Raw genomic sequence first — 22,267 nt, forward strand, 5'->3', positions numbered from 1 at the left:
AAAAAAACAATTCACAGCATATCCACGGGTGAATGATGAAGAGCTTGGGCGAAGCTCCTGAAGCAATCGTGGTTACACCGTGAAATCTTCAGTGGTTTTGCCCAGCAGTAATCAAAGCGATAGCCCAGTACATCATCAAAGACGTCACAAACACTGTATATATTTATACAAGAAATTTTATTAATCGTAAGTGGTAGCTAGACATGGCTTCCGTTCCCCCTTCATTATAACGGATTTATGGTCGGTGAAGTGATGGATCGGTGATGGGTCGTTGTGGGATGTTTGCAAAGACGGAAGTAGTGGGCAGTTTGCAAAGGTGGCTTCCGTTCTCCGTTCATTATAACAGCTTTATGGTCGGTGAAGTAATGGATCGGTTATGGATCGTATTGGGCTGTTTGCAAAGACGAAGTAGTGGGCAGTTTGCAAAGGATCGGTGATGGGTCGTAGTGGGATGTTTGCAAAGACGAAGTAGTGGGCAGTTTTCAAAGGTGGTTACGCCGGACAACGGAGATGTGACAAGGTTAGACTAAAGGAACTTCGCCCCTAAAACTGCGTTTACTATACGCGATTCTGATTAGAATCGGGAACATTTTTAGCATCCTAAGAAATAAATCTTCACAACATCTGCACTGGCAGCAAACCGAAGAAAATTCAATTTTTAAGGGCGGAGAACGGAGCTACTCAATTCGCAAGTTATTTTCGATAAGCAAACGGATATCACAACTGCAAGGAATGAATGTGTCTGTCGACAGAAGGCACGCAAGAAACATAAAAAAGCTTTAATTTCAGTTTTATAGCCCATAAAATAGTCGCCGCTTTTTTTCACTATGAACAGTCCGTCAGGCGCTTCGTACTGGAGCGCCTCCTTGAGCCCAAGGAAATTGAATTTCTTCGTACCTTCTGGGCGCGCATACTTGGCCGTAGGAGGATGGCAGAGTGAGTGCTCAGGAAAAGAACGCAGCAAAAGCTACCCAGACGTCTCCGCTTGCAGTGAAGAGGAATTCCAGCCGGTAATTGCCTGCTGCTTTTGCTCACTAATACTATGTGCAGCCTTTTTTGTTATGCTCTTTTTTTGCCTCCTACAGAATGCTGCAGTAGGCAAGCAGTGCCGCATTTCGAAACAATCCTCCATGTTCGGGCCTTGCATTATGCCTTCAGGAGATCAGCTGCGTTGCTGATGCGCTTGGCTTCTTTTCACGGCGCTCCACAACAAACAAAATTAGTTTGCCCATAGTATTGTCGGTTCCCTTCACATGAGACAGAGTCTATTTGGCTCAGCAAATGAAAAATATGGCACCCTGTTCCAAGGGTGTTTATCCTATATTCTATGTGATCGTCTGTGGCGATATGTGTGCTTTTATACGCCCGTTAGAAATACAACCGTGAGTGCACGTTTCAATACCCTGTGCACACTCAAGACGTACATAATTCTGCCAGCGTACCTATAAATATGATATTGAAGTGCGTTGAGATATTAGCGCTTGAAAAATCAAATTCTCGTGGTCATATCAAGCCCAAATTTATCGGGGACACTGCGTTTGTCTGGTTGAAAGGGCGTATTACAGAGGATGTTTCATGTGGCTCTCGTAAATATATGCTTACCTCCAGGAGGCACATGATTAACAAAGGCAAGCCATTGTGCCAAATGGGCTGTTTATTTTAATTTAATTTACATATGTCATTGTTTATTGGAGCCCTGTGAAGAAGCGCACTTCCGCCAAGAAACAAGGCAACATAGGTCCCCATTGAGCTATTCGAACGCAACAGCATCCACTGCCGAATAGAATATCGCGGATGCCCAAGTACTCATTTATGAGTAGAGACCAGTCGGAGTTCAAAGAACACGTATTAGCCACACGGACAGCACATAGCACGTAATACCCTACAGCACTCGGTAACAGCGTCAGCACCACACGCCACTAGTGAAAGACGTGCCCCTGCGTGATCTACATCGAACCTTCCTGTGTGGGATTGTGCCGGCTACCTTACCTTTCTAGCGTGCTGATAATGCCGTAACCAAATTTTCCCTCGGCTCTGCCTGAAATGTTCCCTTTAGATGGCACCGCTGAAGAAAAACAAAAGTCCAATGGGAAACATTTATGATGTTGCACTGAACGTGAAAGCTGTAGGTAGTGCGAAGAAGTGATTCGCCTGTGCTTCAGCGACGAACTAGTTGAGCTAGTTGGTAAGAAAATATGGTGTCAACTAAGACAGCGCTTGGGACGAGACAGTACAATAGAAGTAAACAGGATGAACGCAGCCTGTGAGCGTCTCTGATTGATCTGCGTTCCTTCAGCGACGCTCGCGTTCACGGGCAAGCGCGCCCTGGCGTTCAAACCGTGCAGCCTTAGAGGACTCCATGACACGAAAGGAAACAATAATTTGTGATACGCTGGCGCCCTATCCCCTCCCCCTACCCACCTCCTTCCTCTCACATCACTCCTCCTCACCCCACTTTACTTTTTCGTGAAATTGCTATACTATACTATACACGGCCATGCTATGCTCTGCAGTCTCCCTTCCTCATCAGCCTCACTTCCTTTTTTCCATTCCTTGCTATAATTGGTTATGGTATACATGGTTCTGCCTGCGTGACGCCAAGCGACGAATGAGATGACAGCATACTTCCTTCCTTCTTTCCTTCCTCCCCACCCTCCCTTCCCTTTCCCGCTATCTTCCGATACACGGCTGTGCTATAGGTGGCCATACATGGTTCTGCTTGCCTGACACAATACATGACTATGCTATGCCTTACCCTCTCCCTCTTCTTTTTTCCTCCTCTTCAACCTCACTTCCCTTTTTCATCCCATTGCAATATATACACGACTATGCTATACATGGTTTTGCGCGCGTGACGCCATACTTGGCTACGCTATGCTTTACCCTCTCCCTTCATTCTTTCCATCCTTCTTACACTCAGTTCCCATTCCCGCCTTCTTGCTATACACGGCTAGGATATACATGGTTCTGCCTGCCTAACGCCATGTATGACTCTGCTATGCTCTACCCCCTCCCTTCGTCCGTTCCGTCCTGCTCGCCTTCACTTCCTTTTCCCACCTCCTTGTTCACATGATTATGCTTTACATAGCATTTGCCTGCCTGTCGCCATATATGACTACGATATGCTTTACCCTCTATTTTCCTCCTTTCCATCCTTCTCACCCTAAATTCCCTTTTCCGTCCATTGGTATACAGGGCTATGTTATACTTCGTTCTGTCTGTGTAACGCCATACATGACTATGCTATGCTTCACCCTTCCCGTCCTTTTCTCAGTACTCCTCGCCCTCACTCTCCGTTCTCGCCCCCTTGCTATACATGCTATGGTATGCATGGCTTTTCCTGCGTGACGCTATAGTACTTGACCATGTCCTCTCCCTTCTTCCTTTCCATTATGATCACCCTCACTTCCCTTTCCCGCCCACTTGCTAAACATGGCTATGATATCATTGTTCTGCGTGCGTGACGCCGACATAAGATGACAGCACACGATGGCAGCATATTCCCTTCCTCCTTCCCCTCCCTTCCTCTTTTCATCCTCATCGCCCTCACATCGCTCCTCCTCAGCCTCACTTCCCTTTGGCGCCCTCTTGCTATACTTGGCTATGCTATACTTGGCTGTGCTATAGATGACTTCGCTCTACATGGGTTTGCCTGCGTTAGGCCAAGCGACGACAGCATACGACAGCCCGGGCCCCAGTGCTCCGTACTTAAAAATTGGCCGCGTATCTGCGTGCTTCGCTGCAAATGTCGTGTAAAGACGATAGAAGAGGCGCTGTGTGAGATATGGACGCCATCTGGCAATACGTCGGGAAACATGAGTGCTGTGTTGCGTGCTGGTAGTCCCGGCGCAGCAGCAGGCGAAGACCGGCGGTGACCAACGCGACCGGCGGAGACGCCAGCCAGCCCGAAAACGCGGTTTGGCGCGAAGCGCTGAAGCAGCGAAACGTCCGCACTCAACGAGTACTCTCCACACACTCTTTTATTTACACGTCGTCTGGGTAAAACAGGAACGCCAGAGCGGCGCCCACAACCGGCAGCCTGAAGGCCGCCCACAACGCTGCTTTTTCATTTTTTAAATATTTTTTTTCCCCTTCTTGGCCTTCTCAAAACTAAAGTTTTTCAACACCAACCCATGGCATTCGTACAGTGCAATACAGAACCGAAACCGAAACACAACAATGAGCTCGTGCGAAGGGCCCGGAGGAAGGCAAATTTCAGCGCAGTCGCATTTTCAGCTTTGTTGAAACAGCGCTCACTAGACGACGACGAAGTAAAAGAAGGCACAGGACAGGCAGCGCCTGTCCTGTGCCTTCTTTTACTTCGTCGTCGTCTAGTGAGAGCTGTTTCAACAAAGATGAACGCATACCAACTCGCTCAAGCTTCCATTCTTATGCATTTTCAGCGCAGCTTAAGAAACTAGGGTCCTTAAAATTACGTATGTATGCATTTTCTATTAAAGGAACACGCCACCTAATACTTACCTAGTGATGTTGCACCTCAGATATGCATGATATTTACTTTTTGATCGACAACGTTCACAAGTATGAACAGTCGTACCAGTTCAAGACGGCTGGCCCTTGGGCAAGTGGTTCAACTTTGGCCGAGTGGCTGAATCGAGGGACGTGCCGACAAACAGAAAGACAGACAGACAGAAAGACAGACCAAAATTTCTGCGTTTAAGTTCCCCAAGAAAGACTATCGTCTTTAAAACAAGTTCGCTGGCTAGCTGGCCCGCCTGTGCCCGGCTAACTCGCCGATGTTTCAAGAAGCTCCTGCCTTGACGAATACAATGCCACTTGTGGGAACATGGGCTCCCGCGACATTCCCTCTTACAGAACTACATCTCTTCAAACGTCCATCTTCCCCTGGACATGCGTCTGTAAAGCACGCAATCTGGCCGCAGCACCTAAAGTCTGCTCCGAAACATTACACCATGCTAGCACGTCGACGAAAGTCGCGATAAAGTAATTCGACACGGGTGCACATCCAACCATCAGCGAAAGTGCGGCGGCGGTGCGTGTGCTTCGAGCAGCGCGGCAGACGAGCACCGTGTAAAAATCATGTTTTGCGGCACTCCAATGGCTCCACCGGAAACGCAGGCTGAACGGCTGTCGGCCGGATTCAGCCTTCATACGTCACCAGCGCTCTCCTAATCAGCGTATACCTCAGTGATCAGTAATCATGAGGGTTCAAAATATCTACTAAACGGGACAACCATGAAATGCCCAATTACAAAAAATAAACAAATAAAAGCATTTGCCTTGCCATATGAAGCCAATAAATTAGCAATGAGGTTATCGTACCCAGTATGCTGGAAAAGTTTGGCATAAACTTTTTTCTACGCAGTGTTGTTTATTTCACAACTTTTTGGGAAAGATTTGAGGCCTCTTTCACACCTAAATATTTTTATACAAAGTAAACTTTCCCGAAAATTGTGCTTATATTAAGATTGCTTAGGGAAAGTTGGAGTTTGCATAAGAAAAAATCGCGATCTTTCAAAACTTTCGTTGTTTCTGGAACTACGTAGCCAGCAGTTGAACTTGAACATTTCGGAATTAGTGAAAAGGACGACTAAACAGAAATTTTCTAGTAAGGCAAGCTCAGTCTTGAAGCTCAACACACAAAAATGGATTTTATAAACATTTCTTTATTAGGCACAGTTTAACAAAAGCAAGCGAACTTTGAGGGGGCGCCATGGTCATGAAATTTTTTTTTCGAGCAGAAAAGCTTTGCCAGAATTCTCCATGTGGTATAGGAAGAAGATATCAATATTTCCGGGAAAATATGCGATGTGCGAGCGCCACGGCTGGCACACTTGGCATGGAATGACCCTTACGCATTAGCTATGTAATCAAAAGCAGACGTATTCAGCTCGTGGTGATATGGGGTGGATTTTGGTTTAACGGCTGTGATATAGTTTCCTAATAGAGGAAATCGTGAAGAGTGAATCATATTATAGAGAAATTTCAAAAGCTTCAATATGATGACGAGAAAGGAGACCAGTAAGCTGCAGACTATGAAGATGGGAACTGGGTGAAAAAGACCTGTCATAGCGATGATGTATGAAGCGTGTAGCTCTCTTAAGACAGATTCAATCTTTGCGACGTGAAATGTTTTGTGAGGGTTTATGTGACAGAGCCATACACGAGTATTGCACGATGTAGAGTTTAACAAATGGGGAGCTTGGTGTCACTTGGGGCCGAACTTAGTGTATGTTGCAGGAATCCCTAGCCTTCTAAGCGCACGGTTGCACATGAGTTCGATATGACGTGAGAAATACGGATTCTCAGTGAATACAAGACGTAGATACTTGTATTGACGTATTGAATCCTAGATATTTTATTGCGATAGCAATTATATGGACAGTCTCGGTTGGATTTTGCCGGCGCCGACACCGCCGTCATGCACCGTGGTTCTGTCCAAAGTCATCCGGCACTCATTACTGCTTAGATTGACAGGGGAATGGAAAGATAGCGGGAGGTCAAGTTCGTTCAACCTAATTCCTCGTCGCCTTTTCTGGCACACTGGCAGCGCTCTGATAAGATACCTCCCTACCCTCCACCACCGACCACCACTGCGTTGTACATGACACGCAAAATGAGGTCATAAGGTATAAATGGTGACAGTTTCAAATAGAAGATATGCGGGTGGCCTTGTTAGAGCTTTTAAAGACTTTGCAGGGAAAACCAAGTGGTAGGCTGTGCAAACGTTATCGAGTTAAAATGTTGTCAGAGAGGGCCAAATATTGAAGAAGCTGGAAAATTGCATGAGTCACACGAACCACTTAATTCGCGTTGTTTATTGCTTTACAGGCTACTGAAAGCCAAGGCTTAATGGCTCATCCTGAATACACATATAAAAGAATGCAAACGCCTTACATTACCCAGGCCAGAACTTTGGGCTCGGGGAATATGATGGCTCACGCTACTCTTTTGAGGGACATGGACAGGACAGGACGGAGCGCGAATAGGCGGCGTCATTTCGTTGACTTATTCAAGAGGAACAATTGAAGATGAATCAGTCATCAATAGAAAAAAGGAACAAGTGTCGTCACAGCCAGCACTATCTCGGAGGTGTCCCGAAGAAAACGCCCAAGAGAAAATTTTAGCATCGAAATAAACGGAGAAAGCGACATGCGCAAAATGGAGCCCCACCATGCTGATGTCGTCCGTTGTTTTGCATTAGCATGCACTTGCTTTGCGGCAGTACTTTTTATTATGAAAAAAACAATGAGGCTGCCCTTAAACTTTTCACAATGAGACCAGAGGTGCGTAATGAGGAGCGAGGAAGGAAGGCGCGGACACGAATGGCCACTGGGCGGCGCGAGGGGAGTAGTCAAATTGACTGCCAGTGTGGAACTCGACCTCGTGTTGTTCATACTTTTTTGTGTCTGCGGCTTGTAGCCTGCCTCTATAATTAGGTTGGAGTCTACGGGGCGAAGGGCACTTCTGGCTGCCACTGGCTTTACATTGTCGGCCGTCTTTCGGCGTTGTTACCAACGGGAGAGGACACCGCTTCCTATTTCTCAATCTCACGTGGACAGAGACTGGCTGAGTGGCACGCAGAAAGTGTCAACGAATTCCTGTTTGTTTGGGTCATTCTTTTTTTAAACATTTATTTTCCTTAACGGCACTCAATCTATCAAAGGTAAGAGGTCAGGAGAGGTGCAACAGTTCCAAGAATGTTCGATACCGCTTTCTGTTGCGTTGCTGTCGTTCTCGTAGTCTTCTCAACACACAAAGAATCGGCGTTGTCGAAAAGTTTGCCTTGAATTTATTTGATAGTAGTAACAGATTTGTAAAAGCCGACTTCCTGTCAATATCTCGACTTGCTGGGTGAGACTTCGTTGTCAATTACAGCTTTAAAAAATACCGAAAACTTGACAGCTTACGAGCGCGCTGCTGTTCGACAGCCAGGTATCCAATAAAATGCAAAAAAAAAAGAAAACGAAAGTGTTCAGTTTGTTTTCATAGCTTCAGATTGCCTCAAACAAGTTTCAGTCTGCTATTATCACCCACTTCAATTTTTGCACACGATGTCCTTTCGTGTCTCTGTTCACGTTTGGCTGCGTGGCTTTCGTAAAAGCAGAAAAGCTATGTGCAACAATCAGAAAATGGCGTTATTCCTGTGCACAGGTTGAATTTCTCATGAGGAAAATACAATGAAATGAGGGCCTTTTGTCTCAACGTATGCTTTTTCCCGTAGAGTGAAGCAGTCATGCGGTGTCTCGCAAGGCATGCGTAGTAATAATTCGATTGGTCAGTTTAAGGATGTATATTTCTTTCGAAATAAAAAAAAACAAATGCGAGCGCAGTACTCAAGAAAGTGGCATGGTAACTGATAAAAATGAAGAAATGTGGCTTTTATTTCCTGTGTCGCGTATTTAGATTTAGCCACTGGTCTCTTTCGAAAACCTACCTTCTTAAATTATTCCTGTTGAAGTGTTGCGGTTTTTCCGAGGTTTTATCTTTTGGCTAAACCCGCAAGTTACATCAGGCTACAGCCACCACTGCGGCTAGGTGGTTAAGGTACTCCCCTGCTGCCCTGAAATATGCGAGTTGGATGCCGCGTCGTTCGCCGAGTTCTTCTGAAACGTACAACCCTGCATCGCTAATGAGTTAATGGGAAACTCCAATCCTGGTGTTACAGTACATTTATATTCAACTGATATTCGCAGCGAATTCGCGTCATTTTCGTCACGCCCCACTAGACATAAATGAGTACAAATGCCTCATCAGACTTGTACACAATATGCAGCGCCAATCCGGAACGCCCACCAGGTATACCTGCTAAACAAACTAGAATCGTACAGGGTCGTGCCACTAGGTTCATTCATTCTTCAAACTCGCTCGACACGAGCATATCATCCTGAAACGTGAAACTGATCTTGCTAATCTCTCGTGCGTCACCGCATCGCCCATCTCTGTTTGTTTCAAATGCCTTCACAGTTCCCTCAATCAAGCACCTTACATCATCCCACATACGCGGCCGCACGACCCATCGCACGCGCACGTGCTCGACTACTACTTTTGGCCTCATTTTATTTCGCACTGCAGTGGACTGGAATGGCCTTCCCCGCGGCATTGCAGCCATCATCAACTTTTGCGGACAACATAACTGCGCATTGTTCGTCATGAACATCACCCTCTGTATCCTTCATTGCCCACCCCTTATTTAATACCCCCTAACCGGGTCTTTAAGGTAATAAAGTCAAGTGACGGGAAGTAGAATTCAGAGACTCGAGCGAAGACTTCGACGATCGTAAATATGGCCAGAAAAGTGTCACCAGCGAATCGATCACTGTTGGTATTTTATAGTCTCATTGGGACATTTGTAGATGATGTGTGCATAACCATTTAACCTTACGAAAAGGCAATTTGTAGCAAACTTCCAGAACGCGCAAGAAAAACTATATGATTGGAAGGCACGCCTGGTGGAGGACTCGGAATCAGGGCTGTTTAACGTGCTTGAAATACACGGTTGTCTTTGCATGCGCTGGGTTGCTGCTCAGGCATCGGGAATGGAACCATCATCGCCCTTAGCAGCGCCACGCTATAGCCGCTAATCTACCATGGCTGATCACTCATTCGTGGATACGAGCTTGAATTGCTGCAGGACGCTTTCACCTCAGATCAACCACCATTTGACTAGACAGCTTCCCTGGAAGTTTAAGTGCAGCGTAACAAAGAAAACGAGACTGGAAAAGAAACCTGACCGATAACGAAGTAGCTCAAGTTTAAAAAAAAGAAGAAGGCTACTGTGCAATTTCCCTAAGTGAGGGACGCAGTTCATTCTTAATCTAACACAGACACTTGGTTATGTGTTATGTAAGGTAATTGCTAAAACGCAAGATGTGCTGTGTAATTGCCCTTGTCTTCCTACATAGTAGCTAGGATGCAGTGGTGCTAGCAAAGACTGTAAAGCCGAACGCAAAGAACTATGAAATTAGGAAAAACAGAGAAACGTATGGGAAATGGATCATTTGCACCGCGCAGAATGAACGTAAAAGCGGCACTCTAAAAGAAAAACAAAAAAGAATAGAAAAATGTAGTTGAAATCCAGCGCTAAAGCCGTTCTTGCGTAGCGATTGCTGTAGTTATAAATCCTGCGCTGTATGCACCCCAACTACTGTGAAACCTGAGGAAGTGCACAGCGCGGGTACCCAGATATTACCTTTGCGCTCTTGTTAGTCTCTGTTTATGAATCGTTTCTCGCAGAAAACAGTAACACCGACGCCGCAGAAGCTCCGGTGGGAGGAGCAACCGCGCGCTCGTCCAGGCAGTGGCGCCCTCACTTGCGTGGTGCGGATGTATAACAATAATATCTGGGGTTTAACGCCCCAAAACCACGATATGATTATGAGAGATGCCATAATGGAGGGCTCCGGAAATTTCGACCACCCGGGATTCTTTAACGTGCACCTAAATTTAAGTACACGGGCCTCCATCAAAACATTTTCGCCTCCACCAAAATGCAGCCGCCGCGGCCGGGATTCGATCCCGCGACCTTCGGGTCAGCAGTCGAACGCCATAACCACTAGACCACCATGGCGGGGCGCGGCGCGGATGCCCTCCGCATGTTTACGAATTGTTTTTATCAAATTTAAGTTAATTATTGTGATTCCTTCTTGCTTATTTTGTTAAATATATTATTTAAAACCTTGTTCATTTATGTTAACCTGGCTTTCAGCATAGATAGTCTTGTTTTAGGCTTGTATTGGCCACTTGATTTTGAGTGCGATCACGCCACATGATATGAATCATTGACCGATATATCCCTGCATTGAGTACTGGTACCTGCCTTACCGCAATTTCCATGGACTCTTTCTTCATCTTGTCTGGGCTGCGCCTATTCGTCTCATAACTGTCGCAAGGGTGGCGGCTTGGGCTTGTCGGAAGTTCATGACACTATACTTCCAGCGCCAAGACAGCAAGACAAGAAAGTGGACGATACACTGCGCAGTGTGTCGTCCTCTTTCCTGTCCTGGTGTCTTGGCACTGGAAGTAGGCTGTCGTAAATCTCAGCGTGTGCCTTCTTTCGTCTACCCCTTTGTTGCGTAATATCTGCCCCTACATCATCGAATGTGTTTTTTTGCGCTACGTCAATGTTATCAGCTGAGACAAAAGGCAAAGAAAGAACTGACCACATATCGTCTGGCTCCAGCACTGGCTCATATATCAATACTAGCATGGACACTAATTGTTCTTACTTGCTTTTCGGACTCAGCTTCTAGCTTTTCCCCACCTTCCTTTTGATTATGTTGCGTCTGTGGGCGCGTATACTTTTGGATCTTGCGCGTTATTTTATGTTTGCGTGATTCTTCAAGAAGAGAAGAAACTAAACAACAAGTTTGGCGATGAAAGCGCTACGTGCCAATCCGAGCTGTGGTTGCGTTTGCCGCAGTCCTCGTATCAGTTAGAAAGCTCTGTCTTGGCTCTCCCTTCATACCAATTGCCAAACGGGGTCGCATGCAAGGAGCGAAAGCAGCTGTGGCCATAAGAACCGGATGTAGAGAAGCTGCCGAGTCAATAGGCTGTGGTTGCAACGCTTGTTGACACTAGAGTTACGGGTAATGATACAAACAAATACAGTGCTCATGCTTGCTTACCCTCTCCCCTTTACAGTTTCTTTTTACTTATCACCCCGTAATTAGATGTTAGTATGGTGTCGGAGTGTGGTATAAACTTCTGTCAATTTCTCGCGTGTGCATTGAGTTAGTTTATGTGTATATATATATATATATATATATATAATATAGAGAGAGAGAGAGAGGTGGAGAGAAAAGGGCGCTGCTTGCAGCACTGATCAGCGTGGATACATGTAATCATGATGGGGAAAATAATTAGGATACCCTGACTCCTCTCGGCCCAGTATCCGTCCTCTAACCCACAGCTAAGGAATCGCATGCTTTGCGAGTAAGTATCATAAAGACACTGCATTCGCTGTTCGGTTTGCTCAATCAGTCTTACGCTATAGAAAACCCAGTTGTGAATAAATAGTTGTGACAGTGAATATCAAATTAGGTGCCTACTCCTGTCTGTTCTCATTTAAATAGGAAACTGACGTGCTCAGCGGCGTTATGTTGCAGCACATAGAGAAGGCTTACACCAGAACTGTTCGCTCTCATGAGCACTAAGGAATGCGGGCGATTTCCGAAGCTGTATCCTTCTGATGTATTATTAGCATTCAGTAATAATTTTTAACTCGACAACAGCTTTGTGCAGGTTCACAGCATCTAGACTTAACGCATTTTTCATACCTACGTGCATAGAGAACTGCTGGTATTTGCCAGAACCATACAATTTTGAACAGCTCAAGCCTCTCCCATTATGTGTCGCAGATGACGACCCGACAATGAAATCGGCACGGACATGTGTGATATCGATTCCTATAAGATTGCATATTTCGCCGAATTTCACTCCTAAAGAAAGTGGATATTTCCGTATGAGTGGATATTTCCGCAGAAAGTGGATATTTCCGTGAACATGAAACCCAGGAAGAGGGCGGCAGTTATTATTTGCACCAGCAAATTGAACCTCTGCAACACTTCTCTGGGAAATTGAGTTTTGAGGCAAGTAACAGGAATGGCTCGCAAAAGCCGCATTGGGTCCCACTCATATGACCTTTCGAGTTTGGTAGAGTCATCCGCTTAGTCATCACAATCCAACATTTGCGCTTGATTACAGACACGAGAAGAAAGACAGATACGAGATGGCTCTTTTCTTTTCGTAGTCCCAGACACGCTGCTTTAGTGCCGTAGAGAACAAACCTGTCAGTACACTCAGACGTGATAAAGAAAAAGAAGTCAGCAAAGGAGCCAGGGTTAGGACAGCAACGGGAAAAAAAAAACAAACTGATGTGGTTAATAAGGTTTTCTTATTTTATATTTTAGCGGCACCTTCGTTATGTCCGCGAATCGTTTTCACAGCGGTTAGTCGGCAATGCACATGCTTGCAAAGTGGTGTGCACGCCTTTGATTGGCTTTTCCACTAGGCCCGAGCTTGTGTGGCAGTGCACGCTTTACATGGCAATGTGTTTGCCATGTAAAGCAAGAAAGAAGCCAGGACACCACAAACACAGACTAACAACTGAGAAGATCACAACGGCGGAAACGAAAGAAGGCTCGAAAACTTATCTGCGCATTCCCATGCAACAGGCGAAGCTATCAATCCGGCACGCGTGGGAGTCTTAGCGAAAGATAACTGTTAAGGCATTTGATTTCATCTTTATGCAAGTTAATCGACGGTTGTCTCACGCATTCGCTACGACTATTCTCGATATGCCATGCCTCAATCATCAAGACCGAGCATGGTTGCAGAAAGCGATAGGAGGAAACTTGTCGTAGGTATACCATGCATTCATTGCGTATCTCACAGGCTAAAGAAAGTACGAAGTAGAAACAGACGTCAATGTTGTTTTCAGGGCTGTCAATAGGCTAGTTAAGTTATGTGCCGCTGTGCAGAGGAAGAGTGAGCGAGTAAAAGAAAAGAAGTGGACCGATATTTGTTTCGTAAAACGCTCCAACAAATTCACTGATTACCGTACAAATGCTGTGTATAAGAAAGAGATCACTAACCGGAGGCCCACCTTCTAATCTCTCTTTGCATTGTCGAGAGTATAAGTGCACGCGAAAATTCGATGAATGCGCAGTTTTGTACCGGCATAGAAATGAAGAAACGCGCCTCATGATTGAGGCATGGCATATTGAGAATAGTGGTAGCGCATGCGTGAGCCAACCGTCGATTAACTTGCATAATGATGAAATCGAATGCCTTAACAGTTATCTTTCGCTTAGAACCCCACGCGTGCCGGATTGATAGGTTCGCCTATTGCATGGGCATGCGCAATACGTTTTCGAGCCTTCTTTCAACTTCCGCCGTTCTGCGTCTATATCAGTTGTTAGCCAGAGTTTGTCGGTACCCCGACTTCTTTTGTGCGTCCGTGTTTGCGCAGCAACATAGTGTTTTCGGGATCATGAAATCCTCTTTTTACTCTTACAAGAAGAAAAATTGCTTTTTCTTTTTATTGTCCCTTTAAGCACAGCTGGGTGGCGGTAGTAAATTCTGCTGGCTGAGGAAATTCTCACAGACAGCGTTCTATTATTTCGTGTCGTCAAGTTGGAGATGACTTTAGGATAAGGTCAAGTGAATACAATGGCTTCACAAAGTCTCCTGCTCTTGGAATTGCGGAAACACTGATATTACTTTTTTTAGGATCTTTTTGCAGTTTTAAACTGCACAAAATTACACACTCATTTCTCATCCGAAGAATGTTAAATTTCTAGCGCATTCTCGGCTTCAAACTCTCATTACCCATTCTTAGAATCATGGGGGTTGCGCTGTCTTTGCAGTTAAATACATGAGTGGCTCACGTTAGTACGCTACTCAGCATACTCATGTGGGCGAAAAAAGACAAGTCACATTAAAAAAAATATTTTTTGCCCAAATTTCTGTATTTTGGTATGATGCAATTGAACGTGTTCTTTATGTCTGCTCGAAGCGTCGGTGCCTCTGAGCTTTAAACAATCGTCTTTGCCGCCAACAATGAAGCTCTAGCAATGTGCGACACAATACAGGACGCATGAACAGCTTTTATGTCGCCATGGAAACACAGTCGCATAATGTATAGGGCGGGGGCTTAGGAGGAAATCTTCTTATCTAATTCCTATGTCGTTGTCAAAAATGATGTTCTTGTGCGTGCCGTCATAGTAGACATGTATCGCATTAAAAAAAAAACTTCGTTACATAAAAGATAAAACATTGCCTTCACTTACATGTATATCGAATTTCTTGACTCGCATAAATTTGAAGAAGAAACGAGTGTCAGAGCTCTCAGTGACTTCTTTAAGCTGAGAAATCACGCTTGCTGCACTATATTTTCCCTCAATTTCTAAATGTAGCTTATTTTCCTTGACGGGTATTTGTGAGCTCATCAGGACATCAGTGCGTTGCTAGACGTCTAGTCAAAGACAGCGAACCTAAGGGAGCATTAGTGGTCCGAAAGGAAATACGGCATTGCTGTTCGGTGTTTCTTTTAAAGATTTCCCTGACGATTTCTCACCCAGTGATGCTTCATGGAACTTTAGTGCAATGATGCGAAAAGCATGTAAGGCAAGGCCGCTTTTCCTTTCTTTTTTTTTCGCCTTCAAGGCGTTATATTTTTGTTGGAGCTGATGAGACACGCCTACATGTCGTAGCACTCTCGTTTTTAGCTCTTGGCAATGTTCCGTATTTTGACTCTTCTTTTATTCTGGTTTGCTTCTGTTGAATTTCTTCTTACTCCTTTTCGCGAGTTTTATTTCAACCATTTTGGTGTCACAAACTAAAAAAAAAAAAAGGTCACAGAACCTATGCCCGAACGTTTCGCACATTACACATTGTACTGTGCCGTAAGATGTAAGTCTCTCATGATAACCAGAGTTCAAAGAAAGCATGGTATACTTATAAATGCACATATCAACACTTGGTGATTACTACAGCCATGAGCTTTTTTACTGCGACCGCGCCATTTTCTTGCACTGAGGACCACCATCTTAAAAAAAAATCCCAGCAAAGCAATATCCTAGTGCCTAAGAAAGACCAGGCAAAACACACGCGGGACACTGATCACCGTATAAAATCACAGCATATCCACGGAGTGAATGATGATGAATGGGCGAAGCTGCGGAGGTTCACCGGTAAACCGTGAATCTTCCGTGAATTCTGCCCAGTACATCATCACCGACGTGAGATCGGGCGCGTTTATACTAAAGGTTCGATGAGTTATGACGACTTGCAGCTCACTTTAATTTTACATGTACGCTGTGAATTTTCATTGTTTAGAAAACCATTGCTTTAGAAAACATCTGGCGTCTTTCGTTAAGGAGCTGGCGTCTTTTCGTTTTGCTTTAGAAACATCTGGCGTTCTTTCGTTTTGCTTTTAGAAAACATCTGGCGTCTTTCGTTGGTTTATTTCATCAATCAACGTCGTTTTGAACAAATTTTTATTGGTTTATTCACGCCCAGGAGAAATTCACCAGGCACTACCTTGGAGGTAAACAATGGCTGCTAATGGGAATGAGAGACAGAAGTCGGCTTTTAGCTAACACTTACACTTCTACTTCTACTAACGTTTCCTACTGGAACATGCCAATGGCTGCTAATGGGGAATGAGAGACAGAAGAATTCGGCTTTTAGTTAACGCGCACGCTGCGAATTTTTTATTGTTCAACAACGCACAGGAAAAATCACCCACCGGCACCACCTTGGAGGTCAACGCGTAAGACTTGTTACGGACTACGACGACTACTACTACTACTACGACGACGACTACGAGGGACGAACGGGTGCCGCCTTAAGGAGCTTCGCCCCTAAAAAGGGTGTGTGCCCTAAGGCAGAGACAAACATAAAGAACAGACGGAGTGATGTGCTCGCTCTTTTTCGCGGTATGTGTCATAGCGCGCTTACTGTTTTCCATATGCCACATGACCAACTACCTCAATCTAAGGCCCTAGTTATGTGTTACCATTTAAGAAAAACATGGCAGTGGGCTAGTTGGTCAAACGGGAATGCCTATATGAATACGCAAACCAAGTGGTTCAGTGTCACCCTGTGTCAGTGTCAACCTTTCGTTGTATGCTTGTGTCTGAAATAGTGGCATTCATTCACTGCACTTATTTGGTCAAGGGCAAAGCGGGTATATGGTGGTTTGAAAGAAGGATGAAGTTGAGGTATTGGAAAAATATCACAATTTAACATGCCACTTCAAATTATCCCTTTAATTAAAAGGTGAAACTACATAAAACATAATTTATGTAAACAAAATATGCTCTGACTTTTCCGTTTCGTGGTATGTCGAACTTGTTTTACTCGTGACAAAATAAGGCACGTCGTGAAATTCGAGAAAAAATACTACGGACAGCTGTCAGCCCGCTTATAACTGATTAGTTATACACAACGTTGTTCCCAGGTAATTCAACATATTACTTTGCGAATACATTGCATACATATGACACGTGTACTATGTTTGTTCTTGTTTCTTTAATATGTGACAAAGCCCACACTGCCTCTTGGTCATTTTAGTAAGTTTCGAATACATCTTTTGACTCCTTCTGTATATTGCCGCACGCGCTTCTCTTTATATTTTTATGTAATTGGTCCCTTACACGTATAACCACAGCCTTGCGCAAACAGCACCCGAGTGTCTGGAAACCTTTCAGATTATTCTGAAACTTCTGATAAGCTTGAGCACGCAACGAGAACAATAGAGTTTGTTCTGCAGTTGATGCGGCCCCCGACGACAACTCTGGAACCTTCGATGCCACAGGTATAAAATTCCGACGTGTTTTACTGCCGATCAGATTAGCAATGACCGGCGACAGTGTTTGCCGCTATCAGTGTACAGCGTATTGCTCTTTAACTTTTGATTTCGTGGGTGCGAATCCGCCCGAACAAAGATTTACATCTTGAACACGCCGACTGCTGCCTTATTCAACGTCAACACCACGTGATAATATCAAGGTCCGTTACCCTTCCCGACACGTAATTCGTGTGACGATCGAGGTGATCTTGGCATTTGAAGCTGCGTTACGCCAAAAGTAAAATTTTTTGTCTATATAAACTGTTATTTAGGTCTCAAGGTGTGACTTGTTGTCTTGGTTAAATGCCGCTTCAATTGCTTCAATTTCCGCACTGAGGACTAATCAACTCTGGGGAAAGATGTACAACTGACCTCGCGATAGAGATACAGTGAACCTGAGAAACTTTGGGCGTTTTCATTTTTACTCTACGTTAACAGCACAATGATATTTGACAAACAGCAGCAATGAATTACAAAATAATGGTTACTGTGTAAATTATGGGGTGTTGTAGCTGAGGCGTCGCTAACGGCATTGATGTGAATTTGTTTCGACATTACAATTACGCTATCCTTAAAGGTTTGTCCTTGCAGCTTCGCGCTACGTACGGAAGAATGCCCATTTTCTCTTTCGTAACTCCTCCTCTGCATTTCGGGATTTCGCAGAGAGATTTTTTGCCTCATTCAGTATGGCATATGGGCAATACTCATAAGCCTAGAGGACTGGTTGCGCTGCTCAAAGCATTTGAGAGCGCATGCCCTATTTTTATTTCTCCTTTGCCACAGGCACAACTATAGGTCTGATGATGTATTGCAAAACGAACGCTGCCACGAGGGTCGGCAGAGGGTATTTCAACAAACGGCAGTGCTGTTTACAGTTCAACGCAGGTGAATGCGTTATGATGGACCGTGTGCTGTGAGAACCTTGTGCAAGATGAATGTTTTGCCGCAGCGAAGCAATCTAGTGTAACGAGCGCAGCAGTGATAAAGGTCAAATTAGCATCAAAAGGCTCATTTCACAGTTTCTAGGTTGATCTTGATTAATGAAAAAGGGATAATAATTTTCGCCGAGAGGCACGAACTATGACGACGATTTTTTTTTTGCTTGAGCAGCGCACTTCTATTTTAGGGATCGCCCTAAAGTGCCAAAACAATTAGACTCGAACCTCCATAGTGGCGCCACAATGATCTAATTTTCCCGTGCTCAACGCCGTATCTTTTTTGGCCTTAAAGTGCATAATTTTGACAAAGATATGAAAAAAAAAAACGGAACGGCAAAGAAGTTGTGTGATTAGATGAAGGGCGCCTTTAAAATATTCTAGAAGGTTTATTGCTCCGAATCTATGAGCGGCGGACAGGAATCAAAGCAATTAACAGTGCAGCATTTCTGTTCGTAATTACGTTACTTTGTGCATGAAATGTCAAACACGCCTCTCCTATTAATATGGTTTTCAATGCTTACGCCGCATACCTCACGAACAATAATTTACAAATTCATGGAAGTGCTGGAAATGATATAATTCCTTAGGAGAAAAAAATATGTGTGGAAGCATTGAAGGTATACTATGCTATAACATTTTGAAAAACTGAACCTGCCTGATGGATTATCCCTATATACATATACCTAAAATATAGTTTTTTTTGTGCATTAATGTTAGGTGCCTATCAAGCAATGTTTTAGAAGCAACGCACACAATCTTGCAACTCTGAGGTATTGCGTCGTTAATGAAAATTCACAGATAGCATATTCAAGGTCAACAGCCCTACAAAACGTAGGTACCCGATTAGGGTAATCCACATATAAGTTCAAACCGGCAACCACGAGATCCAAATTATCCAGCCAGTATGCGTAAAAAAATGAATATTCTCTACATTAATGAAACTTGGCGCTAACACGCAACAAATAGATAACCTATCGACTGCTGACGTACCACAGAAAACAACCCTTTCAGTGGCATATTTGCCTCCAGATACATTTTTCGTCAAACTTTCATACACCTCAATTACTTCTTACCCGAGAAACAGCTTGAGGAATATCCTCTATCTTCTCGCCTTTCGCTGCGCTCAGAGATCAACCCGATTTCGGAGCAAACTGTTTACTAGCGACCACAATGCCAATGGTGTGTTTTGTAAGTAGGTTGCATTTATCGTTTTGCGAAACACAAGGATACTTATATACTGACCCTATTGCGCACGGCGGATGAAGAATTAGCTTCGGCATTTCCGACACCGTGCGTCTTCAAAAAGAGTTCACAGTGTCAACAGTTGGACGAAAGCTCGTCTGGTCAGGCAGCAAATTGCACATAATGATAATTTCTGTCACCGACCAATTCGAAAAAGGAACAATTCTCGTCATGTGCAAAAAGAGCTCACGTGCGATATTCTTGAAAGACTGGGAAAGGCTCAAGCAGCCAAAGGAACGAAGCGACTCTCACGAGTGCTCTCGAACCTGACGAGAAGCAAAAAGACAGAACCACGCCGGAAACTGTCGGTTCACCAAGGGAGCGAGACTAACGACTAAAGGCGAGGGCTTCGAAACGGCCTGAGCTCTCGAGAATGTTCGCGCGCATCCGCTTTAAAGGCATCGGCCCCACAGTCTTCGTGTCTCTACACATCGCTTCTATGCGCTCGTGAAAGCTCTTTTTCTTTCACAGCACCGGTGTTTCGCAGAGAAGACTTCTCGGAGCGTGTTTGTGTGCTGTTTCTTTTTCATCTTTTTCGTTTTCTGCTTTCGTGACTGGAGAGGTTGGCGTGTTGTCGGCCGGCCAAGCTGCTGTAAAATGCACGCGGGCATACTACGTAGTGCCTCTCGTAGTTCAGTGCAGCGATATAGCAGCCTATTTGCTGTGCCGCCGAAGGACGGTAGGGGGACACGAAAGCTTCGTCTAATGCTAGGTTGCTCGTAGGAAGCATTTTATAACTCATTGGCGTCTGGAGGTCATATGGATATATAGACGAATGTTCCAAGTAGGGGGTCTCGTGTGGTAATTTTTTACGGATTCGATGCTTTAAAACTTCATCATTGTCCAGTATTTTCAAACTCACTGCCTCCAGTATTTCTTGCATCATTCTTAAATTCACATTAGCTTCGTTTCTTTCATATTTCAATAGATTAGCTTTGTTTCAGCTGCCCTTTATGTACTTGTATAACACTATTTGCCTTTTCATCGAATATAAATAACACACTATTTGTCATAGGGACCCCTTCCAAAACTCACTTTGAATTCTGGGGTCCAACATGTGCAAATATGATGCACTGTAACCTGTTTTATCAATATAAATTGATTGATTGATTGTGTAATGTATTGATCGATCGATGTATCGATCGATGGACGCTGCAGTGGCGGAGCTGGTGCTGGATAGCCAGCGTTTTCACGGATGCAGTGGTTTCCCAAAAACACAAGGCAGCCACTCTAGCATGAAGGAGGAACCACTTAGTGAAGGTGACCTCATTAATGGCAGCCAACTCGGACGGTCGAAGAATAACGTTGGTCTAACGTTAAGGGCGAAAATTTGTGAGTATTCGTGCCCTTAAACCAGAAGTATGCCGACACCCTGTAGATTTCGTAGAACTCATGCCGTTGAGTGCTACAATCTCCAAGACTGACATGACATCATCTCTATTTTCATCTTTCTCCTTTCTTCGAATCCTTCATTCTCTTACCTTCAATGCAGATACGCCAATTAGACCTGCATAGGTTTAATAGATCTCCTTTTCCTGTTTTTCCTCATATTTCTTGCGTTCGTAATATGTTCGTTAGCTTGGAAAAATTGTGCGTTGCACCGATGTGAAGCCATTCTCGTCTGTGTAGGGGTAAATAGGGGCTGCACGGCAATGGCGGTAACTAAAGGAAATGATCTCGCGGTGAAGCGGTGCTTATGGCTAAAGAAATAATTAATAAACGTAAATCATGACGTCCCGACGGCTGAATGTGAACACTGGCTCCTAGAAACGAAGGCCGGTGGTTGAGCCATGCCAGAGACAAATCTTCTACGCGCAAGCACACATGTCGTCGTGTGAAATCGACGAGATTATGTCGAAGACCACGAGGAGAGCAAGCAGCAGAGAGGAAGAACACCTGTAGGTGGAGAGGAGCGCGCGCAGGAGGAGGTACAGGGGGGATGGAAAGAAACGTGAACAACACGGCGCGCTGTTTTCACCGTGCTCTCACATGGTTACAAGAAAAAGAATGCTAGAATGATTCTTGATTTCATCATGGATGGCTCTGTTGACTTTGAATTACAATCTAGGTGACATCCACTTGAAAAGAAATGCAAAACAGCAAAGAACGCAGGTACTGTACTGTTCGCGTTTCTTTCCATCCCCCGTGTACATAGGAGCTTGCGCCGAAGCAGGAAAGGAAGGAGGAGGCGGAACGCCGCAAGTAGACCGATCCCCGAAGTCGTCTATATAAGGCCTTGTTTATCCTCAAGTCGCACTGCCCCCTGGAGCCGGGCGGCAGGTCATCCGGCTGAAGGCGGCAGTCTCTTATTGGCCTCTCGCCCCTCTCTCACTAGGAGCACCAAGTGAGAGAGGAGTGGCAGGCCATCCGCGATTTTCGGCGAGGTCATGAGACTCGAGAGCAAACAGGTCCTTAGTGCTGGTCATGAGCCGAAGACATGCGAAAGGCATGGTATAGTCGTGCCTAGGGATACTTCCGAAGACCGTGCTAGACAGCAAAACCTCAACACTCCCAATCAAAGCATTTGTGACACATCCTACGCCCAATGAACAAAACGCTATAGAATGTGCTCGCTTGTGCGTATACGGTTTCGCGAAGTGAAACATCACCAGAAACATAATTTTGAATGAAGTACGCCAGAGTCACATGCGCCGCAATGACCCCGGCATACTTAAAAATACCCTAAGCAATCTCACGTTTATATGCAATTCTTTACGCTACTTATATCGTGTCCTTGTGTTTTATGTTT

The sequence above is a fragment of the Rhipicephalus sanguineus genome, chromosome 6 (assembly GCF_013339695.2).
Source record: "Rhipicephalus sanguineus isolate Rsan-2018 chromosome 6, BIME_Rsan_1.4, whole genome shotgun sequence".
Classification (NCBI taxonomy): Eukaryota; Metazoa; Arthropoda; class Arachnida; order Ixodida; family Ixodidae; genus Rhipicephalus; species Rhipicephalus sanguineus.